Below are 23,064 nucleotides of genomic sequence, written 5' to 3'. Positions count from 1 at the left end.
CAATAAATTTTAATGAGAACTGTGTATTTGTTTTTACTTTTTTTTAAACATTCTGATTTTTCTCTCAGTAATTTACTTCATGATATATCTTTTTATTTTGTATTTTATATACGTAGATAACCATAATTATATGTCTTGCCAATTACGTTATTCTATTCAAATAAAGCCATTAAAATAAAACCGAATAACAAAAAGTATATGGAAGATCTCCGAGGGAACGCCCTTGAATGTACAGAGACGATCGGACCTATTTGTTTTGATACTAGAAATATATTGTAAACAGAAGTACTTGAAAAAAAATTCATCCTTTTATAACAAAGAATGCCCTTGAATATTTTTAGCTTCCTAGAAGGAGCAAAGGTTTTCTCATAACACAACAGAAAAGCGTTCTCAAAGATATCGCATTACTAACTTTAAGTATAAATAGATTGTTAACTTGCACGATTTTGTTGTCTATCTGTGTTATCTAACCGAATTATATATGTGTGCGTGATCAAACGTTTTGTCTCATGACCCCTGATTCGTTAAAAATATTAAAAAGGTTTTCATCTTGCATTAAAATATGTTTGTCGCAGCTTGTTCCCAAGGCTTTAAAGTAGTATTTCAACAATTATTGCCTGGTGCGGAAACGTGGTTGGTGGGTGAGAGTAGAAGAGGAGAGGTGGCGAGTGTAACTGGCAGTGACTAAAGTTGCAGGTTTGGACTAGGTTTAAAGAATATTCAAGCGGTTTATTCGATGATGTCTTAAAATCAAGATGTTTTTATAACATTAAATAATGTATTGATAAATTTAAAATGTTTTCTCAGGTATGATACAATTTATTTTTAGATTACAGAAATGAATTCACGATATCGTTCAATCGAATTAAGACTATCAAGGCATCGTATTTAAAGCATTCCAGTGTTCTACGATACTTTAAAATTAGCATTTTAGACCTCTTAGTTTTAAAGAATGCCATGGGTAGGACTGAAATTATCTTGGTTTTACCTTTAGTTTCACGTTGAATACCGTCGTTTCAATTAGAACAAACAAAATCTATAAAAAGATCCTTTAGAATCATAGAATGCAACCAAGTAGAATAATAGCAGACTCGGTTGATTGAGTCTGTTCATGAGAGGTAATGAAAAGTGCAACACCTCTCACTCATTTTAAGGCAGTTGAAGAAATTTCGACTATATGCTTTGAGGAGAAACCCTAAGCTACTGAAAATTTGAAATAGATTTGTATATTCTGCGCCGAACATCTCCGGTTATCAAGACTTAGTGTTAATAAACGAAACTGACACAACTGAATAACATTTATTTTTGATAATCTTAGCTTGTTTAAATGTATTTATTTGAAAATCTGAGGTGTAATCTCTGTACTATCTTTCTAAAGATTTACTCTGATGTTGGCACTTCATATTTTTCAAGATATTGGCTTAAATATGTTTGAAATGGGGTTGTATATATCTTGATAATAAGCACATGGACCGACAGTAGTATCTCTTTAAAGGCAAACCACAGAATAATTTGATTCTTTTGTGTTTTCATGATGGTAATTATACATAATTTCATGAATATCTTGGGAAATACAAATATTTTTTTCTACATTGTTAGATGGTTATTTAATTACGGTTTTTAAAACTATATTGGAATAAATTTAAATGCAAAAGTTGGCAGATGAAGTTGTGAAAACATATTTATATATAAAAGGCCTATATTGTTCACCTGTCACCATGTAGTATATCCGCTTTTCGAAAGATTTTTATAGTTTATGTGGGCAGAATAAAGGTCACTAGGCTGTGGTGGGTCTTTAAAGTGGCATCACTATAACACAACAGTACTTTAGCAGATTGTTAAAAACATGTTATGCTTTTAGCGTATAAATCGTTTTGTTATAGAGACGTTGCAACGTGAAAGAGATCGAACCTATATCTTAATAATCATTTGTGCAGCACAATATGTAAAACGTGGTTGTACAATTTTGTTCTGATATGACAAATTTGGCAAGTCGGCGGGTTGGCGATCTACAAATGCGGCAACGCGGCAATAATACATTGGAACAAAAAGGCACATATCAGCCCCCATACAAAACAAAATATAAAAACACATAAGGTGACATATCATGTAATCCGATTTGTGTTATTATTCCTTATATTGTTAACCTTTTATTGAACTGAGTTCTCTTTGTTGAAACTGTATTGCACAACGACGAAGAAAGATAGAGAGCAAATATAGCAAATATAGGGACATGACGAAAAGTTTGAGGAGGGTAGTTTTCCTCGAGAAAAGCCAGACTTACATAAAACATTTCCATTTCATCTGAATGCTCTTGTCCATGTAACAATAAACTTGTGACATCGGTGAATCGTTTAAATATTAGTAGCTCGAAGTATCTTTAGTATGTCCTATCATTTCACCGTTATACCGGGGAAAATTCATGGAAGCTTACCTAATGTTTAGTTTATAGAGATACAACCATAACTGTTCAGAAGTACGTATTTCTAAACGTGAAATAAAAGCGATCAATGGATGTTTAAGATTTTATGTTTATATCAGCAAATGATGTTTTTGAGATGGTTTATATACTTATGTTAGCAAGGAATGATAACTATTGCCTCAAGTAGCTGTATAACATATACATGTACTTACAAATAAAGATAAATATTAGTTTAATTGAGCTTAAAAAGTTGCGTAAGAACTTTGTCTGAAAACACGTAACATTTGAAATGTGTACACACAAATAGTATCACATATTATATCGCATTAACCCTCCCACATCCCTGCCCCATTAATGCTCTGTTCAAATGTCAAGGAACTACTTTTTTCTGGTGTTTACTGAACAATGAATTTATATCTGGTATGTTTGATAATGGTTTTAAATTTGTAAAACGCTATGTTTATTTAATAAGCTTATTTGTAAATGTTTTTTTAATTACATGTTTTATGTAACTATGAAATATTTGTCTGGCTTTAAATTTTGATGACTTTGTTGTGTTTATTTTTACTTAGATTTAAACTTTCAGTCAAATTCTCTACAATACAATTTATTTTTGCATCGAATATTAGTAGAGAACAATAAATATATGCCTGGCAAATTATGTTTTCTGTTCAAATATAGCAACTTGAAGCTTTATTCAGGCATCTGGCAATAAAAACATTAATGATGCTTTCCTTATTAATATATTAAATTTAACGCCCTTGAATGTACACTGATTACCGAACTAATCGTGTTTCAATACAATAACTAGAAACAGGATGTAAACAGACGTTTTTTCGTAGAAGTACTTTAAATTTTTTTCTCCTTCTGTAACAAAAACAGTGCCATTGAAGATATCGCCTTACTATCGTTTAAGTATAAATATATTTTTATCTTGCACGATTTTGTCTAGCCGGGTATAATAAGCCTGTCATATTATCCAGATACATCTCAATGCTGGATATTTATTTTTTGTCTCATGACCTCAGTTTTGGAACAGAGTTATAAAAGGTCCTTTAATTAGCATGTTATGTTATTTATACTATAAATGATACTATGATACCTGTAATAAGTAATAGATACTGGTCGAAGTGGAAGCATGCTTGAGCGCGTACAATACTCGAATATCGGGCCGCGAAGCGACAATATATTTATGATTTGCATTGGCTCAGGTTAAAACATGTTTGAATAATATCGTTTTAGGTGATCAGTTTTACATATAAAATAATGATAATACATATACTTAATATTTTAGCTGTAATTTCTTATTTGCCAGTGCAAATCGATGCAATGAGTAATCGTATTTACTAAATGAAGGCAAAAACAACACAATCGAATCAGTTGAACAGATACAACGTAGTTCCCAAAAATAACTTAGTAGCTTGACAATTATTTTCATCGAGATATCTGTCACGACTTCGATCATCCCAAGTGTGTTAATTTAAATCATATATAAAAGGTTCATAACGGTGTTTATCTTGGCAAAGTTTTTATTCTTTACCAAAATATAATGTTACAGCAAATATCGGGTAACAACCTACATGCAAAACTGTAGCATGAATTTATCCGAGTTCAGTTTGTATCACGATTGTTTGCTGGATGAAATCTTAAATTACAGACCTCTTTACGTATATCTAAGGATATTTGAAAATTATGTCCTCTTTCTATTTAGACCGACAAACACATTTAATGGATCTTTTCATGGAAAAAGAGAAAATAGTCTCAAAGCATTTCTTTGAAATAAATAAAAATAGCAACGTCTCATTATTTCTTCACTAAGTTTGTTCATTTCATGAACACAGACATCACATCTCTGAAAACAGACAATCAAGTAAGATGTTTAGTCTTTCATGTCTCAAATTGAATGAAAATCATAAAAAAGTAGATTTTGGGAGCATAGAACACCAATACACTCAATAACACCACACTCTGTTTGGTTGAGTTCGTTCATTAAAAGTTATCAAAACTTGCAACACCCCTCATGTTTTTTGTTTTGGTTGAATTTAACGTTGCACCGACACATGATAGGTCATATGGCGACTTTCCAGCTTTAATGGTGGAGAAAGACCCCAGGTGCCCATCTGTGCATTATTTCATCACGAGCGGGCACCTGTGTAGAACCACCGACCTTCCGTAAGCCAGCTGCATGCCTTCCTCACATGAAGAATTCAACGCCCCGAGTGAGGCTTGAACTCACATCGATGAGGGGCAAGTGATTTGAAGTCAGCGACCTTAACCACTCGGCCACGGATGCCGTACCACTTATGTATCAACCAGCGACTTTAACTCACTTCTATATTTTAGTACTGAATGGACTTCATGAGCCAAATAGAGCCGGAATGATAACACAGATTATGAAAGGAATATTACGGCAGACACATGACACCTGAAAACGTTATAGTGTATATACACATATAGTTGAAATGCGTTGCTTATGCCTGAAAAATATAGTTAATAAACTAATCTTGATATATTGAATTGCTTGCAAAACTCACTTAAACATTCAAACTAATTTTTTTTTTATCGTGATACGAGTTTTAACTTTTTCTATTTGATAACTAAATATATAAGGCAGTTTAAACCTCCTGCATTTTCAAATTGATAGATGAATCAGAATTTTAAGAAAAGAAAGGTATTATTTGCAACCACATTCGCACATTCACACACAGATTACTTCCTCGTCCGTTTTTCATAGAATTGTAACGTCATCGACCTCAGTTAAAAGGAAAAAACCTGACATTTATTATTTTCACGGGGGGCATACATTGCGTAAATTATGATGCTGAGATAGAGAAAAAAGAAAACTAAAACATTTAAAGACACTGGCGTAAAATAAGATAAAATCTAATAAAGTCAGTGCGATGTTGCTCTTCCAAAGTTTGAAAATTGTGCAGTTAGACTTCCTTCAAAAAAGTTCTCACTAACTGGCCTCCGTGTATACATACAACAAGCAAACTAATCAATATGTCGGCGATAGTGAAAACGAATAGCAAATTATAAAGTACTCCGAACTTTTGTTCAGAGGTATTAAGTGTGTTTACTTAAGTAAGAGAAAATGCTCTGATAAAATGTGACGTATTTGCTCAATAAAGAAATTAAGCCCAGTTATCAATTAAATCAATGTCATACATGTATAAGTGTTAGGTTTAGGTATGGACCAGACTTGTAAAAGCATAAAATTGTTCAATTAAGACACAGAAGATAATTTCTGCAAGAAATAGAACAATATGGCAATGGTTTTAAAAATCATAAAGTTCAGGGTAGGATATATAATGATAATTGGTAACTTCGATCACGTTTACTTCGTAAGTGACTATGCCTGTCTCCGTTTAGTTCGCGAAAGAATGCCGGAATTACGGACGAGAATATGAAATCGCACGGAAACTCTCGATGGTCATTACAGGTCTACTATGGAAATTCTAGAATGCTTACATATTATTTAATTTTGAGTTGATTTTTATCAGTTATTCGGTAACATAGATAAATGAGTTCGTGCAAAAAAAAGGAAGAATATCCAACAGGGAAAGCCACGCTCAAAAAACGCAGCCTCCCCAAAGACACACATGAACAACCATCGCACACCCCACACAAAATGAACACAAAAGGACGAAACAAACAAATACAGGAACAGTGTGGGGCACCGCCTTGAAACGGTCAGTGGCAAAACCACTACTGGGGACCAAAGTTGCAAACTAATCCCATTTTCGTAAAAAGGCATAAAATTACACAAAATACACAGGCTGTCATGCCTTTGAAAAAGAATAAAATAAGTCTTTTTAAATAATCTTAAAAAGTTAATATCTACACGAAAGCAGAACATATGAACTCAAGACTTACCTATTATGAGTGCAACTCTTCCAAATTTTGAAATAATCTCCTACATAATGATGATTTTAACAACAATTACTTTTTCTTTAACGTAAAAAAAGTACATAGCATAGTAATTGATTGATACAATCATAAATTGAAGACAAAAAAAACACTGTAATAAGTAAAACGTATTTTACCAAAGTCACGTTTATATGTCAGTTATACACAAATTAAAGCGCAAATAAACAAAACGAATCTTATGTCACCCTGGTAAGTTAAACTTCCTTGTACACTTTCCTAATTTGAAGCGCCATCTATTTGTCAAAATTCAACAAAAGAAGATCAGTAGTCTTGTTTTTTGGTTACTTTACAAATACTTTTGCACATTTATCATGAAGAAATTATTTTCATTCGTTGCTGCCATTTTCTCACATAAATGATATATACACCAGTAGAAGAGCAAGACAGTCTTTTAAACGGCTTTTTGGAAACAAAACATTTTTGGAAGGAATGCAGGCCTGACACATTTATGAAAAATGCGTTTATTAATTTTCTTTTAATTTCACTATAAATGTGAGAAGTGAAAAGCCGTCCCGGTCTGGTGACAGGAATGTGTAGTTTTCCATAAAAACTCGATTAACACCAGCATTCCCTAACATTAAAAGAAGCTATAAACATGTGCACATCCGCAACAGCTAGAATCTAAAAAGGGATTCATTTCTCAATAATGTGTTTAAGGAATGTTGTACACCCTTTTAAAAAGGAACGTATGATGTTCTGCTATTCTCCATCCGTCCGTTAATTCGTCATCATTTTCAAAGTCTAGACTCTAAAAATCGGAAAGTACAATCGCTGCAAGCCTCAAACTGAACGTGATGATTAAGCACCACATTAAGAGGATATCTGTCCTTGGGGAGGCCGATAGCTTAAAGGTCGAGGTGATTGTTGACTTTTACCCCTGAGAGTACGAAACCTCTGTTGGGTTGTAAACTCGTTCATGTGAGGAAGCTAACTAGCTAGCTTTTGGACGATCTGTGGTTACACTGAGCTGAAATGACGAGAGGGGCACTTTGGGTCTTCGTTCATATTGGAAAGATTGAAAGTCGCCATATGACCTATAACTGTGTTTCTGTGACGTTAAAACAGAAATCAAGAGGAAGTCCACTGAGACTGAAAATTGAATGTGGTTTCTAGACTCTTAAGTAATAAAATTATAAGTCTTGTAACTACATACTTTCAAACCTTTCAGAATTACGTAGTAAAAATATTCCCAGACGCTACATGATACAATATAACGGCTATTGCTTTCGAAGTATACAAAATGTATAAGTATCACTATATAACGATGTGTACTGATTTTTGGGGCCGATAGTTCAAAGATAAAATACACAGGGACCTTGCTTTTCTCTTTTATTATCATTGTTTCGTTTCCAGAAGTATGATGGCTGCATGTTGAAAACTTTACACAATAAATAAGTACCTTCACAACAAGAACCCCAGTGATAATTGGGTCAGTGGCTCACAGGCAGAAGGGTTTTCTTTTTATTTTTTTATTGCATTTCTTTTTTCATTTGCTTGAAATAGATTCTTTTATCCCTCTTCTTCATCCCTCACAGCAAACCCGCACGCACATTTACAGCATGTCCCATAATATATGATACTATATTTAGTATGCCCATTTTATCTATCATGACTTTATAAGGACATCGGACATTATGCTAGGGATTTTGCCCTAAGTTCAATGCTATTTCTTGACTTCAGTAGCTGATAGTTTTATATAACAGCTTCAAATACTGATAAATAAGTTATATTCCTATCAAACTGTCACAATAAATAGTTTTATTTCATATTCGTTTTCTTGAAATTCGAACAGTTTGTAACTAAGGGTCATATTTTTGAAAAATTCAAAATGTGTATTTTTAGTTAAAATAAGCATTGGTATTTAAGGTATGTCCACTATGAAATATTTTAACACAATAAATAAACTGATACCATGCAGATTATCAGTTTTATTGATATTTTTGAAAATAAACGAAACGGAAAAAATAAAAGTGGAACAAAACATTTGGTCCCTAACTGTACTTCAGTTATTTCCACCCGAGTGCCCATGATAACACGGATGCATTGATCATATTCTATTGTTTGTTTTCTATACATCTATTGCTATACTGTATTTATACACATGTACAATACTGACCGGGCATTATGTGGAGGATTATTATTGAATACATGCAGTGGTGTAGCTGGCCATACATTGGCGTAGTTGGCCTTTTTCAGTTGAAACGGAGGGGTGCAGAAGACTGCTATTCCATTGCCGGTTCAGGGATGCCTTACTTTTAGCATTTTATATCAGTGGAACAGAACTTCACTAGCTAGTATCAACATTTATATAGATATTCTTGGGGTGACTGTGTTAGTTCTTTGAGGTCCTTACTAGTATTTCGGTTGGCTTCGAAATAAGTTTCAGACGTGTGAGCGAATTGATGTTAATTCTGGGGGTGTCAGTGTTAGTTATGGGCGAGTCAGTATTAGTTCTATGGGTGTCAGTGTAAGTTTTTGAAGCAACTGGGTTAGTTAATGAGATGGTGTCTGGTGTAGTTCTGTTAGGGTATAGGATGCTGGATCGAATAAAAGCAAATGTTGCTCTTAAAATGCATTCTAGGTTCGCTTCAACTGTCCTACAAAAGGTAAAACATTTGCACCTAAGTGGCACTATTCCCATAGAAGTTCGTCTGTATTTCTTTGACATGTTTACGTTGAAGTAACATATGTAATATGTCGAAGCCATTTGCTTGGTTCTTGACTTACGACATATGCAGTTGTCTCAATCCTGATGACACTCAATCGACGGACTTAGAATGTCAAGAGGTAACAGATCTAATTGAAAAATTCATAAGATATACTTATAAGGATCTGTCTACTTTCTAGCTTCACTTTCTATGTCCCCTATTTATTTAGTTTAGAGTTTTCTGTGCTTGAAGTATTAACAAAAAATGAATAAAGCTGTAGATATGTAAGGTTTAGGAAACACATGCAATAAGTGTCAAATATTTATGTAAAATTTTATTTGCTGACACCCTGTACGTAGTTTTTTTCAATTTTAAATACTTTCCCACCTGTGACCAAGTGCCATTTTTGCAGCATACGTATATAATAATTATTTACAAAGGCATGTGAACTATTTTGTTGCGTCACTGGGGGGAAAGATGTTTAAAACGTAAAAATTATTTATGTTCATATTTAATAGAAAAGAGAATGAGAAATGTCTACAAAGTCTTCTTTTTTCTTCATAAACTTGTAAAATGAAGTCGCATTTATCAAGAAATGGTCTTCAGCTATCGTAACTATGCAATTTCAGAAGTCTATCCCTATGTCACCTTTTCCTTAATCGGATAGGCAATCTGAATAGGAAAATGTCCGAGGTCCTTTATATGTAATCACACAAAACTGCACTGCAAAGTTTAAAGTTCCATTTGATATGCAGCATATACATGATAATAATTTTTCAATATCTAAGATTTTCAGCAGTTATCAAAAAGCGTGATTTAACGGAACATGCGCAACTTAAAGTTATTTTTCTCAAATTAGGGTGTTCACCTAGTCTGACTTTACAATACTTCTTTTTATGGAGATATTTGAAACCAGGGTCTGCAAATACACATCAGTTGATTGATAAATAATGCTGAAACTAGGGAACGGGGATATGCGATGCTTCACAAAAGACAAATGTACGTTTGAGAGTTAGCAAAAAGGAACGTCATTTTAGCATATTTGGTAAAATCGTACCTTTTTGAAAATGCTGAAAATATACAATACTGAAGTTAAATATACGTATGCTTTTTATCAAATGGAACTTTAAAGTATGAATTAGAACGTTGTCTCAAACATTATTACATTTATTAAACTCTGTCGCAAACTATATTGCATTTGAAATGTAAATAGGATATATGGGGATACAAATGGTATTACATATCATGGAAAACCCAGTATATTCGCTCCACCATCCCCGCCTCATTTTACTCTAAGTTCCGAATTCTATTTTAAAAGTAAAACATAATTCTAATGTTCAGGTTCTTTTGTTTCTCGATTATAAAATAGAAAAAAAGGATACTCTATAGGTCGCTCAACACGAGAAAAAAGAAAATGTTGCAGGCTCGTTTTGACTGAGCCGGTTCATGGACGTTAGTGGAAATGCATGCTATCGTTCACGCCCTATAGCCCCAAGTTAGATCAGTTGACTGCTTCAGGTTCCCCAATTTGCTTTTCAGATCACATCACTTCTCTTAGTCACTCCCCAGTCCGATAACCATAATTACATGCCTGGCCAATTACGTTATTCTATTCAAATAAAGGCATTAAAATAAGACCGAATAACAAAACGTGTTTAGAAGATCTCCTTCGTACATAAAAAAAGTAAACGCCCTTGAATGTACAGAGATGACATATTTGTTTTGATACCTAGAAATATAGTGTAAACAAGCGGTTTTCGCAGAAGTACTTGAAAAAGTTTTCCTCCTTTTGTAACAAAGAATGCCCTTGAATATTTATTACAAATCAACGTGATGTAACGAGACTAACTTCCTAGAAGGAGCTAAGTTTTTCTCATAGGACAAAAGATAAGCGTCCTCGAAGATATCGCCTTACAAACTTTAAGTATAAATAGATTGTTAACTTGCATGATTTTGTTGTCTATCTGAGTTATATATGGATGCGTGACAAAACGTTTTGTCTCATGACCTCCGTTTCGGTACAGAATTTTTTAACCTTCCATTAAATTATGTCTGTCGCAGCTTATGTTCCTAAGAATTTAAAGTAGTAGTGGCGCAATTTTTACCTGGTACGGAAACGTGGTTGGTGGGTGTGGGTTGAAGAGAAGAGGTGGCGCGTGTAACTGGCAGTGACTTAAGTCGCAGGTTTGGACTAGGTTTAAAGAATATTTCAGTGATTCAGTCAATGATGTCTTAAAATTAAGTGGTTTTTGATAGCATTAAATAATATATTCATATATTAAAATATGTATTCTCAGGTATGTTAAAATTTATTTCTGGATTTCAAAAATGTATATAGGATATCGTTCAATCTAATAATGAATATCAAAACATCGTATTTAAGGCAATCCAGTGTTCTACGATACTTTAAAATTAGCGTTTAGGCCTCAAAGTTTGGAAGGGTGGCAGGAATAAGCCTGTTGAAAATAGTTCATAAAGAAATTATCTTGGTTTTGTAATATTCTTTACTAACTATGGCTATAAATGGTATATAATTACCGACATTTACTTTTAGTTTCATGTTGAATACCGTCGTTTCATTTAGAGTAAACTAAATTTTAACAAGCTGAAGAAATTTCACAAATCAGACGAGCGCAATGGTAACACAGGCTATTTGCTTTCAGGAGAAACTATAACCTACTGAAGATTTGAAATAAATTTGTATTTCTTGCACCTAACATTTCAGGTTACCAAGTGTTTATAAAGGAAACTGACACAACTGAATTACACATTTTTGGTAATCTTAGTTATTTTAATGTATTTATTTGAGAATCTTAGGTGTAATCTCTGTACTATCTTTTCAAAAGATTTACTTATATGATTGGACTTCATATTTTTCAAGATAGTGGCATAAATATGTTTGAAATGGTGTTGTAAATATATAGATAATAAGCCGACAGTGGTATCTCTTTAAAGGCCAACCACAGAATAACTTTATTCTTTTGTGTTTCCATGATGGTAATTATACATAATTTGCTTGAATATCTTAGGAAATACAAGTATTTTGTTTCTACATTGTGAGTTAGTTATTTATCCAAAGTTTTAATACTATACTGGAATGCTCTGCTTATAGAAAGATTTTCATAAAGTGAATGTAGACAAAAAATGTCACTAGGTTTTTTTTGATATTTAAAGTGGCACCAATAAAACACAATATTACTTTAGCAGATTGTTAAGAGTGTTGTGCTTTTAGCGTAGAAATCGTTTTGTTATAGGAATATTGTAACTCTAAAAACGTGAAAGAGACTGAACTTATATCTAAATTAACATTTGTGCACCACAATGTATGTAAACTGTGGTTATTGATTTTTACCATTTTGTTTTGATATTACAAATAAGGCGTGCTTATTTGGCGACTTGGCGGGTTGGCACTCTAAAAATGCGACAACAACGCAAAAAATTTAACGAAAAAGCACGAATCAACCCCATACAAAGAAGAAACACCTTATCTTGCATTTGAGCACAATGGATATAAAGTATCAAGATTTGTATGTAAAATCTATCAAGAAATTTATGAATACTCGCACAAATGACGTAATATATACTCGCACACAATGACGTAGCGTAATAAAACCTTTCAGTTGGTATAAATGTATATAGTATGTACATACTAACCATCAATATTAAGGATATACATTTATCACAAAAGTGTGATTTGAAATGCTCCAGTTAGAGTTATTTTTCACAAATTAGGACATTTACACACCTTGACTGACATCCCAACACTTCCTTTTATGAGGATATTTGAAACACAAGGTCTACAAAAGACACATCAGTAACAACAGTTTATTTAACAGGAAACGGGAAAATGCGAATTTGATGATTCACGTTAGCGTAAGAATCGTCAGCATTGTGTATATTTCGTAAAAAAGTACATTTTTGGAAATATTGCATAAATGTTTACACGCTGTATACGAAATTGAGCTTAAAAAGTTGCGTAAAAACTTGCTCTGAAAACACGTAACATTTGAAATGCGTACACACAAATAGTATCACATATTATATCGCATTAACCCACAGAGCATCCCTACCCCATTAATGCTCTGTTCCGTTTCCTGAATAAAAGAACAACAACATATTACGAACTTTTGTTTTCTTGTGTTTCCTTAAATTAAATGTAGCTAGTTGTCCAGGTTCACTTATTTCCCGCCCCATCCCTCACTCATACCCAAATTAATTCCGTATCAAATGTCAAGGAATTACATTTTTCTGTTGTTTACTGAACAATGAATTTATATCTATGTTTGATAATGGTTTTAAATTTGTAAAACGCTTCGTTTATTTAATAAGCTTATTTGTATTTTATTAATTACATATTCTATGTAACTATGAAATATTTGTATGGCATTAAATTTTGATGACGTTTTTGTGTTGTTTTTTTTTACTTAGGTTTAAACTTTCATCATTTTCTCTACGGTACAATTTTCTTTTTGCATCGAACATTAGTAGAGAACAATATATATATGCCTGGCCAATTATATTTTCTGTTCAAATATAGCCAGCTTTATTCAGGCATCCGACAATAAAAGCATTAAAGATGCTTTCCTCATAATATATTAAATTTAACGCCCTTAAATGTACACTGATTACCGAACCTAACTGTGTTTCAATACCTAGAAACATGATGTAAACAGACGTTTTTCGTAGAAGTACTTTAAAGTTTTTTCTCCTTTTGTAACAAAAAATATAAGTTCTCTTGAAAATATTGTTATATATTAATATATTTTCCATTTGCACGATTTTGTTGTCTACTCGAGTATAATAAGCCTGTCATATTACCAAGATACATCTCAATGCGGGATCATTTTTGTTTGTCTCATGACCTCAGTTTTAGAACAGAGTTATAAAAAGTCCTTTAATCAGCATGTTAATGTTATTTATACAATAAATGATACTATGATACCTGTAATAAGTAATAGATACTGGGCGAAGTGGAAGCATGCTTGAGCGCTTGCAATGCTCGAATATCGGGCCGCGAAGCGACAATATATTTATGATTTACATTGGCTCAGGTTAAAACATGTTTAAATAATATCGTTTTATGTGATCAGTTTTACATATAAAATAATGATAATATACATACTTAATATTTTAGCTGTAATTTCTCATTTGCCAGTGCAAATCTATGTAATAAGTAATCATATTTACTAAATGAAGGCAAAGACAACACAATCAAATCATTTGCACAGCTACAATGTAGTCCCCTCCAAGTTAACTTAGTAGCTTGACGATCATTTTCATCGAGATATCTGTCACGACTTCGATCATCCCAAGTGTGTTAATTTAAATCATTTTTAAAAGGTTTTGTTACGGTGTTCATCTTTGCAAAGTTTTTTATTGTTTGTCAAAATATAATGTTACAGCAAATATCGGGTAACAACCTACATGCAAAACTGTAGCATGAATTTATCCGGGTTCAGTTTGTATCACGATTGTTTGCTGGATGAAATCTTAAATTAGAAACCACTTTAACGTATATCTAAGGATATTTGAAAATTCTGTCCTCTTTCTATTTAGACCGACACACACATTTTAATGCATCTTTTCATGGAAAAAAAGAAGATAGTCTCAAAGCATTTCTTTGAAATAGATAAAAATAGCAACGTCTCATTATTTCTTCATTAAGTGTGTTCATTTCATGAACACAGACATCACATCTCTGAAACCAGAAAATCAAGTTAGAAGTTCAGTCCTTTATGTCTCAAATTTAATGAAATTCATAAAAAAGTAGATTTTGGGAGCATAGAACGACAATACACTCAATAACAGCACACTCTGTTTGGTTGAGTCCATTCATTAAAGGTTATCAAAACTGCAACACCCCTCATGTATCTACCATCAATTTTAACTGATTCTATATTTAAGTACTGAATGGACTTCATGAGCCAAATGGATCCGGAATGATAACACAGATTTTGATAGGAATATTACGGCAGAAACATGATACCTGAAAATGATATAGTGTATCTACACATATAGTTGAAATGCGTTGTTTATGCCTGTAAAAAGAGTTAATAAACTAATCTTGATATATTGAATTTCTTGCAAAACTCCCTTAAACATTCAAGCTAATATCATATTCGTATTTTTGTTATAGCACCTTTTATGTATCATACCAGTTTGTAAAGTTATGAGATATTTGTTTGCTATAAAATGAGTATGAAACTTTCGGTTCAACAACCTTTGTGAATGCAGAAATCAAATCACGAAAAAATGAAATAGAAATTCTTAAAATCAGTTAGAACAAATTTGAATCTATTTAACTTAAAAATAATAGTTTGTTACCTTAGGATGGTAGAACAATTTAAAACTTAATCATCATAGAAAGCTTAACAAAAATCTTGGAAATCGATATTGAAGAGAACCATGATATACTACCGGAGTTGAAACTCTTACTTGCAGTAAAAATGATTACATAAATTAGTGTAAATATGAAACAGTCCAAACAAAATATGCTTCAAAGGTCTTTAAAACCTAGTAAAAAAATCACTGAACTGGAGAAGGCTGGTGATGTTTTGAAAAGTCTTTAGTGGTTAACTGCATCCAACAGTACATGAGAAGAATTTTTTTCAGATATATCTGTATTTCACACTCCATTTCAACAGATTAGAAAGAGGCCTTAGCAATTTTTCTGCAAATCAAGTCCGATGACGATGCATTAAGTCGTTCATGATTAGAAGTAATTTAACGGTATCTCCAATTTGAGCTATAATAGCCCCTAAACGGGACCAAGCAATAATGACTAAGCACCCAAATTTCAACATCAACAGAGAGGACCTAAAATAGTGCTTCTACATTTGATGGAGATTTATTAAAATATTCAAGAGAACGAGTCGCATAAAGGTATTATATTTTAAGCTTAGGTGACACTTTGAAGGGCAGAGGACATTATGCTACAAACCAAGTTTGGGGAAGATTCATTAAGCCGTTCATTGACAGAAGTCGATTAAAGGTATAATGTTTTCAGCTCCACCAGAGCGTAGAAGGGGACAGACGACTCAATTTGAACAAATTTAGGAGTCGTCATTATAATACTGCTACAGATCAGATTTAATGAAGGTCCTTTCAGGAGTTCATGAGAATAAGATGTTTGAAGTAATATCTATTTTTCAAGTGCCCCCGTGAAATGGACCTAACGCCCCTATTTGAATAAATCTGGGAGAAGACCTTATAATGACGCTACAGACTACAGCTATGTTTGATGAACACCTATCAAGCAGTTCATCAAAAGAAGTCGTTTATATTTATTTCTGTTTTAAGCTGCAGCGTCCCTTAAAAATCTCTAAGCCCTCCCATTTGTATATGAAAAAGACGTTGTTTAATAAAAATCTATCAAGCATTTTTGAAAAGAAGTTATTTAAAGGTATTTCTATATTCAGCTTTTGTTGCCCCTAAAACGGGCCATGCGCCCCCATTAGCATAAATTTGGGAGCGGACTTGATGATGTTGTTAAACGGCAAGTTTGAGAAAGATACATTCAACATGTCATGAGAAAAGGTCATTTAAAAATGTTTCTATTTTAGGCTCAAGATGCTGGGAGATGACACTTAAAGGATGCTACAGAATCAGTTTGATGAAACCCATCAAGTGGTTCATGCGAAAAAGTTGTTTAAATGTATTTGTATTTCTAGCTATACACACCACTGAAAGAGTCCAAACGCCCCTATTTGAACAAAAAGGGGAGTGTATCGGTTCATGAACATGTCGTTCGAATGATTTTCAATTTTCTAGAGGCCCCTGAAAGTTACCATGCGCTCTCATTTAAGAAAAACAGATCAGGAAGTACAATATTATAACGCTGCAGACCAGGTTTGATGAAGATTCATCAAGCGGTTCATGAGAAGAAGTCATTAATGGATTTTTTATGCAAAGCTGTATCGGTCATTTAAAGGGGCTAAGCTGATATGTTTGAACAACCTTGACAAAGGACCATGCTAGGATGCTACTGACCAAGTTTGGTGCTATTCTGACAAGTAGCTTCAGTGGAGATGTCTTTGGAAAAAAGTGTGGAACGACGGACGGTGAGTGATCATAATACATTACCCCAAGCACATTGTTCTGAGGAGCGCTTAAATGCAAACTTATAATAGGCACTACTTATTTCAAATAAAACGTACAGCTAACTGTATTAAATTTCATTATTTGAAAACAAATTGTATAAGATCATTCTTTTAAAAAATAAATATTTATGCTGTAAAGTTATCGTTCTAAAATATGTTCAGGAAATAGGAGACCGCTCTGCTAAATTTTTATTATGGGTGTGTATTTCCACTACCGTCCACGAACAGTTCTAGCAAAATGTTCATTTATTTCGAGTTGGGTGACCTGTGAGTCTTAACTTTTTCTATTTGATAAATAAAAATATAAGGCAGTTTAACCCTCCTGCATTTTCAAATAGATAGATGAATCAGAATCAGAAAAGAGAGGTATTATTTACAACCACATTCACACATTCACATACAAATTACTTCCTCGTCCGTTTTTCATAGAATTGTAACGTCCTCGACCTCAGTTAAATAGGAAAAAACCTGACATTTATTATTTTCTCAGAGAGACATACATTACGTAAATTATGATGCTGAGATAGAGAGAAAAGAAAACTAAAACATTTAAAGACACCGGCGTAAAATAAGATAAAATCTAATACAATCAGTGTGATGTGCCAGTTGTTTCTCTTCAAAGGTTTGAAAATTGTAAAGTTAGACTTTCTTCAAAAAGTTGTCACTAACTGGCCTCCCTGTATACAGACAACAAGCAGACTAATCAATATGTCGGCGATAGTGAAAACGAAAAACGAATAGCAAATTATAAAGTACTCCGAAGTTTTCTTTTTATCAGAGATACTAAGTGTGTGTACTTAAGTAAGAGAAAATGCTCTGATAAAATGTGATGTATTTGTTCAATAAAGAAATTAGGTACAGTTATCAATTACATCAGTGTTGTATAAGTGCTAGGTTAAAGCATTGACCAGACTTGTAAAAGTATAAAAATTGTCCAATTAAGACACAAAAGAAAATTTCTGCAAGAAATAGAACAATATGGCAATTGTTTTTAAATCATAAAGATTAGGGTAGGATATATAATGATAATTGGTAACTTCGATCACGTTTGCTGCGTATGTGACTTTGGCTGTCTCCGTTTTGTACACGAAAGAATGCCGAAATTACGGACGAGAATATGAAATCGCACGAAACTAAAATGGTCATTACAGGTCTGCAATGGAAATTCTAAAAGGCTTACATATCATTTAATTTTGAGTTGTTATTTATCAGTTATTCGGTAACATAGTTAAATCCCGTTTTCGTAAAAAGGCATAAAATTACACAAAATAAACAGGCTGCCATGCCTTTGAAGAAAAATAAAATCAGTCTTTTATATAATCTTAAAACGTCAATATCTACACGAAAGCACAACATAAGAAATAAAATCTGTAAAAAGATCCTTTGGAAGCAAAGAATGCAACCAAGAAGAATAATAGCAGACTCGGTTTGATTGAGTCTGTTCATGAGAGGTAATGAAATGTGCAACACCTCTCATGCCCCCTAGCACAGGCTTAAGCGCATATTACACATATGTTGAACGGACTCCATGATCCCAAAGGACCAGAAAATATAACAACACTGAATCCAAGTACGGGGAGACTTTTTACAGCCGCCACACGGCACTTAAAGATTGCTGTTGTGATAGTTAATAAAATCTGTAAAAAGTCAAGACTTACCTATTATGAGTGCAACACTTTCAAATTTTGAAATAATCTCCTACATAAATTGAAGACAAAACACTGTAATAAGTAAAACGTATGTTGCCAAAGTCACGTTTATATGTCAGTCATACACAAATTAAATCGCAAATACACAAAACGAATCTTATGTCACCCGGGTAAGTTGAACTTCCTTGTACACTTTTCTAATTTGAAGCGCCATCTATTAGTCACACATAAACAAATGAAGATCAGTAGTCTTGTTTTTAGATTACTTTACAAATACTTTTACACATTTATCATGAAGAAATTATTTTCATTCGTTGCTGCCTTTTGTTTACATAAATGATATATACATCAAGTAGAAGAGCAAGACAGTCTTGTAAACTTTGTTTGGAAATAAATCATTTTTTTCAAGGCATGCAGGCCTGACACATTTATGAGAAATGCGTTTATTAAGTTTCTTTTCATTTCACTATAAATGTGAAAAGTGAGTTGCCGTCTCGGTCTAGTGACAGGAAAGTGTAGTCTTCCATAAAACCTCGATTAATACCAACATTCCCTAACATTAACAGAAGCTATAAACATTTGCTCTTCCGCAGAAATCAAGAGGAAGTTCACTGACACTGAAAATTGAAAATGGTTTCTGGACTCTTTAAGTAATAAAATTATAAGTAACTACATACTTTCAAACCTTTCAGAATTAATTAGTAAAACTATTCCCAGACGCTACATGATACAATATAATAGCTATTGCTTTGGAAGTATGCATAATGTCTAAGTATCACTATAGAACGATGTGTACTGATTTTTGGGGCCAATTGCTCAAAGGTTAAATACAGAGGGACCTTGCTTTTCTCTTTTATTTTCATTGTTTCGTTTCCAGAAGTATGATGGCTGCATGTTGAAAACTTTACACAATGACTTTACACAATAGTACCTTCTCAACAAGAACCCCAGTGATAATGGTGTCAGTGGCTCACATGCAGAAAGGTTTTCTTTTTATATTTTTTATTGCATTTTTTATTTTCCTTTGCTTGAAATTGATTCTTCTATCCCTCTTTTCCATTCCTCACACAAAACCCGCACACATATATACAGCATGTCCCATAATTTATGATACTATATTTAGTATGCACATTTTATCTATCATGACTTTATAATTTATATGTACTCACACAAAACTGCACTGCAAAGTTTAAAGTTCCATTTGATATGCAGCATATACATGATAATAATTTTTCAATATTCAAGATTCAGATTTCAGCAGTTATCAAAAAGCGTGATTTAACGGAACATGCTGCAACTTAAAGGTATTTTTCTCAAATTAGGGTGTTCACTCACCTGGTCTGACTTTACAAGACCTTTTTGTGTGGAGATATTTGAAACCAGGGTCTGCAAATACACAACAGTTGATTGATAAATAAAGCTAAAACTAGGAAATGGGGAGATGCGATACGTTTGTGAGCTTACTTGGTAATATCGTTTTAAAAATATTGAAAATATTCAATACTTAAGTTAATTATAAATATGTTTTATATCAAACGGAACTTAAAAGTATGCATTATAACTTTGTCTCAAACTAAACTATGTAAATAGGACTTACGGGCATACAAATGGTAATAACATATTATGGAAAACTCTGTATACCCCCACCCCCCTACTCGCATCATTTTTTTAATCTAAATTCCATTTCTTCTTTGGAAAAAAACAACATTATTTTAACGTTCAGTTTCTTGTATTTCTCCATTATAAAACAGGTAAAGTGGATACTCTACAGGTCGCTCAACAAGACAAAAAAGAAAATGTTGCAGGCTTGGTTTGATTGAGCCTGTTCAAGGACAGTAGTGAAAATGCATGCTATTGTCCACGCCCTCTAGCTCCGGTTGAGGTAAGTTTCGTTTAATGCTTCAGGTTTCCTGATTTGCATTTTAAATCCCTCCCTTTCCCCTAATTAGTCCCCAGCCCATTTAATCTCATGGAAAATGTCCTGCTTTTTCCTGCTGTTTTCTGAAAAATTAGTTTATATAGGATTTTGTATTTAATTTGTAAAATTCTATTCTATATGACATCGAATTTTAATGACAATTTTGTATTTGTTTTTACTCAGTTTTAAACATTCTGATTTTGGTCTCAGTAATTTACTTCATAATACACCTTTTTAGTAATTTCTTTTGTATTTTATATAAGTTGATAACTATAATTATATACCTGACCAGTTATGTAATTCTATTCACATAAAGTCATTAAAAAAGACCGAATAACAAAAGGTATTTAGAAGATCTCCTTCATACATAAAAAAATAAACGCCCTTGTATGTACACAGATGGCCGGACCAATTTGTCTTGATACCTAGAAACATAATATAAATAAACCGTTCTCGTAGAAGTACTTAAAAAAGTTGTTCTCCTTTGTAACAAGAATTTCCTTGAATTCATGTTTTTATGGGTCATCTTTATTCATTATCATGTCGTAAAAAAACGTGTTTCTATGTTCTGGTAGCCGGACACGTGATGTATAGAGACTAGTTTCCTGGAAGAATTTAAGTTTTCCTCATTAGACAAAAGATAAACGCCCTTGAAAATATCGCCTTACTAACGTTTAAGTATAAATACACTGTTTATTTGCACGATTTAGTTTTCTATCCGTGACCGATTAACATGGTTCCTAAACAATACATATCTGTATGCGTGATCATTGTTTTTTCTCATGACCTCTATTTAGGTACAAACTTTTAAAAGTCCTTCAACTAAAATGTTGATTCAAATTTTGTCTGTCAAAGTTTATAATTCAACGGGTTTAAAGTAGTCCAAGACATGACGCAATTATTACCTTAAGATGGGGGGGGGGGATGATGAGGGAAGGTTAACTGATCGCAGGCCTAATGAAGCACATTCAAGCTACTACATGAAGACTAGAGATTCTCTTCTTTGCATTATTATGCGGACCAGGTAGCACATACGCTATTTATTGACATCATTCGTTTATGAAATTTTTAATTCAGTCTATGATATCATTTAATCATTTATTCATTTAGTCACATCATAAAAATGTTTTGATAAATTAAATAATGTATTGATACCAACGCTCAATTGCGTGTTGGCGAGCTAGCGTTCTACAAACGCGGCATCGCTTCAGCATGTTACAACGAAAGGACACAAATCAGCCACCATCCAATAAATTAAAAAAAACACATTTCACTGAAACATTCTCAGGATAAAGCTCGCATAGTGTTCCATGTCAACCCGGTACGCCTAACTGTACGCCTCTGGATATATGAACATTCAAAATTATTTTTCTGGTAATGTATTATTTGGTTTTCATGATAGATAAGTTTACTTATACATCATGCAGAAATTGTTTTTATGTAAACACCAAAATCTTATAAATGTATAGCATATAATCTAATCCGATTTGTGTTTTTATTTTGTTGTTGAAACAGTTTTGCTTAAAATAATGAATAAAGATAGAGAGTAAATATTGTGTAATTGTCATCGAGAAAAGCTAGCCTAACATAAAGATAGTCCTATTTCATCTGAATGCTCTTGTCCACGTAACAGTAAACTTGTAACGTTTGTAACCCTGTCATTTAAATAGCTCGAATTATCTTTACTATAATCAAAAAAAAAAAAAACAGTGAGTTTAATAAAAAATAACATTTTGAACCTAACATGCAGAAATACCTTAAATACATCTACTCACCATACACCTGACTGCAATGCTTCACCGTTATGCCACTGACAATTATGGCACCTTACCTAATATTTAGTTTATAGAGATAAAACTATTAATAATCAGAAGTACATACATTTAAACGTATAATAAAGGCGATACATGAATTTCAAAGACTTTATGTGTATATCAACATATAATGTTTTGAGATAATTTGTAAACTTATGTTCGCAAAGAATGATAATTCATGCCTCAGGTAGGTATATAACACATACTTACAATTAGTTTACCTCTCTTGCAATGTCATAAATGAAAAATGAAAAGATTTTAGTCATACAATATTATTAATTTTCACAAGAAAACAACAAAAAGAGGATATATATTCTACCTGGTATGATTTACCTTTCCTTTACTGCATTAGATGATTTTTTCAACCTATTTACTAAACACAGTTGAAATATTCGATAATTAAGTGCTTCACGCAGTATTTTACAGTAGTATGTTTAGGACTTGAATTTACTTTTTTTAAGATAAGATTATCTCGTGTGCACGATATATGCTTTCTTGCGCATGACATCTTATCTCGAGAGCACGACATCTTATCACGAGCGCTCGACACCTTATCTCGTGCGCACGACATCATCTTATCTCAA

At 32.9% G+C, this 23,064-nt stretch overlaps 1 protein-coding gene across 6 annotated transcripts in view; it reads right to left on the bottom strand.

Moving 5' to 3' along the window:
* The window catches only part of LOC123544408 (mitogen-activated protein kinase kinase kinase 2-like), a 61,832-nt gene extending 41,962 nt beyond the window's left edge, over positions 1-19,870 (bottom strand). For 2 of the 6 annotated variants that reach the window (XM_053529597.1, XM_053529594.1), the window contains exon 1: positions 18,758-19,870. The gene's annotated coding sequence lies outside the window, so the exon portion shown is untranslated. Of the gene's footprint in view, positions 1-6,298; positions 6,570-18,757 lie in introns of those variants that run through there. The other 4 variants (XM_053529598.1, XM_053529596.1, XM_053529599.1 and 1 more) reach the window with 3 other exon arrangements.
* Positions 19,871-23,064: the final 3,194 nt, after the last annotated feature.

Source organism: Mercenaria mercenaria, chromosome 18, assembly GCF_021730395.1.
Source record: "Mercenaria mercenaria strain notata chromosome 18, MADL_Memer_1, whole genome shotgun sequence".
NCBI lineage: Eukaryota > Metazoa > Mollusca > Bivalvia > Venerida > Veneridae > Mercenaria > Mercenaria mercenaria.
The sequence above is the reverse complement of the archived record's forward strand: the minus strand, read 5'-3'. Positions and strand labels throughout refer to the sequence as shown.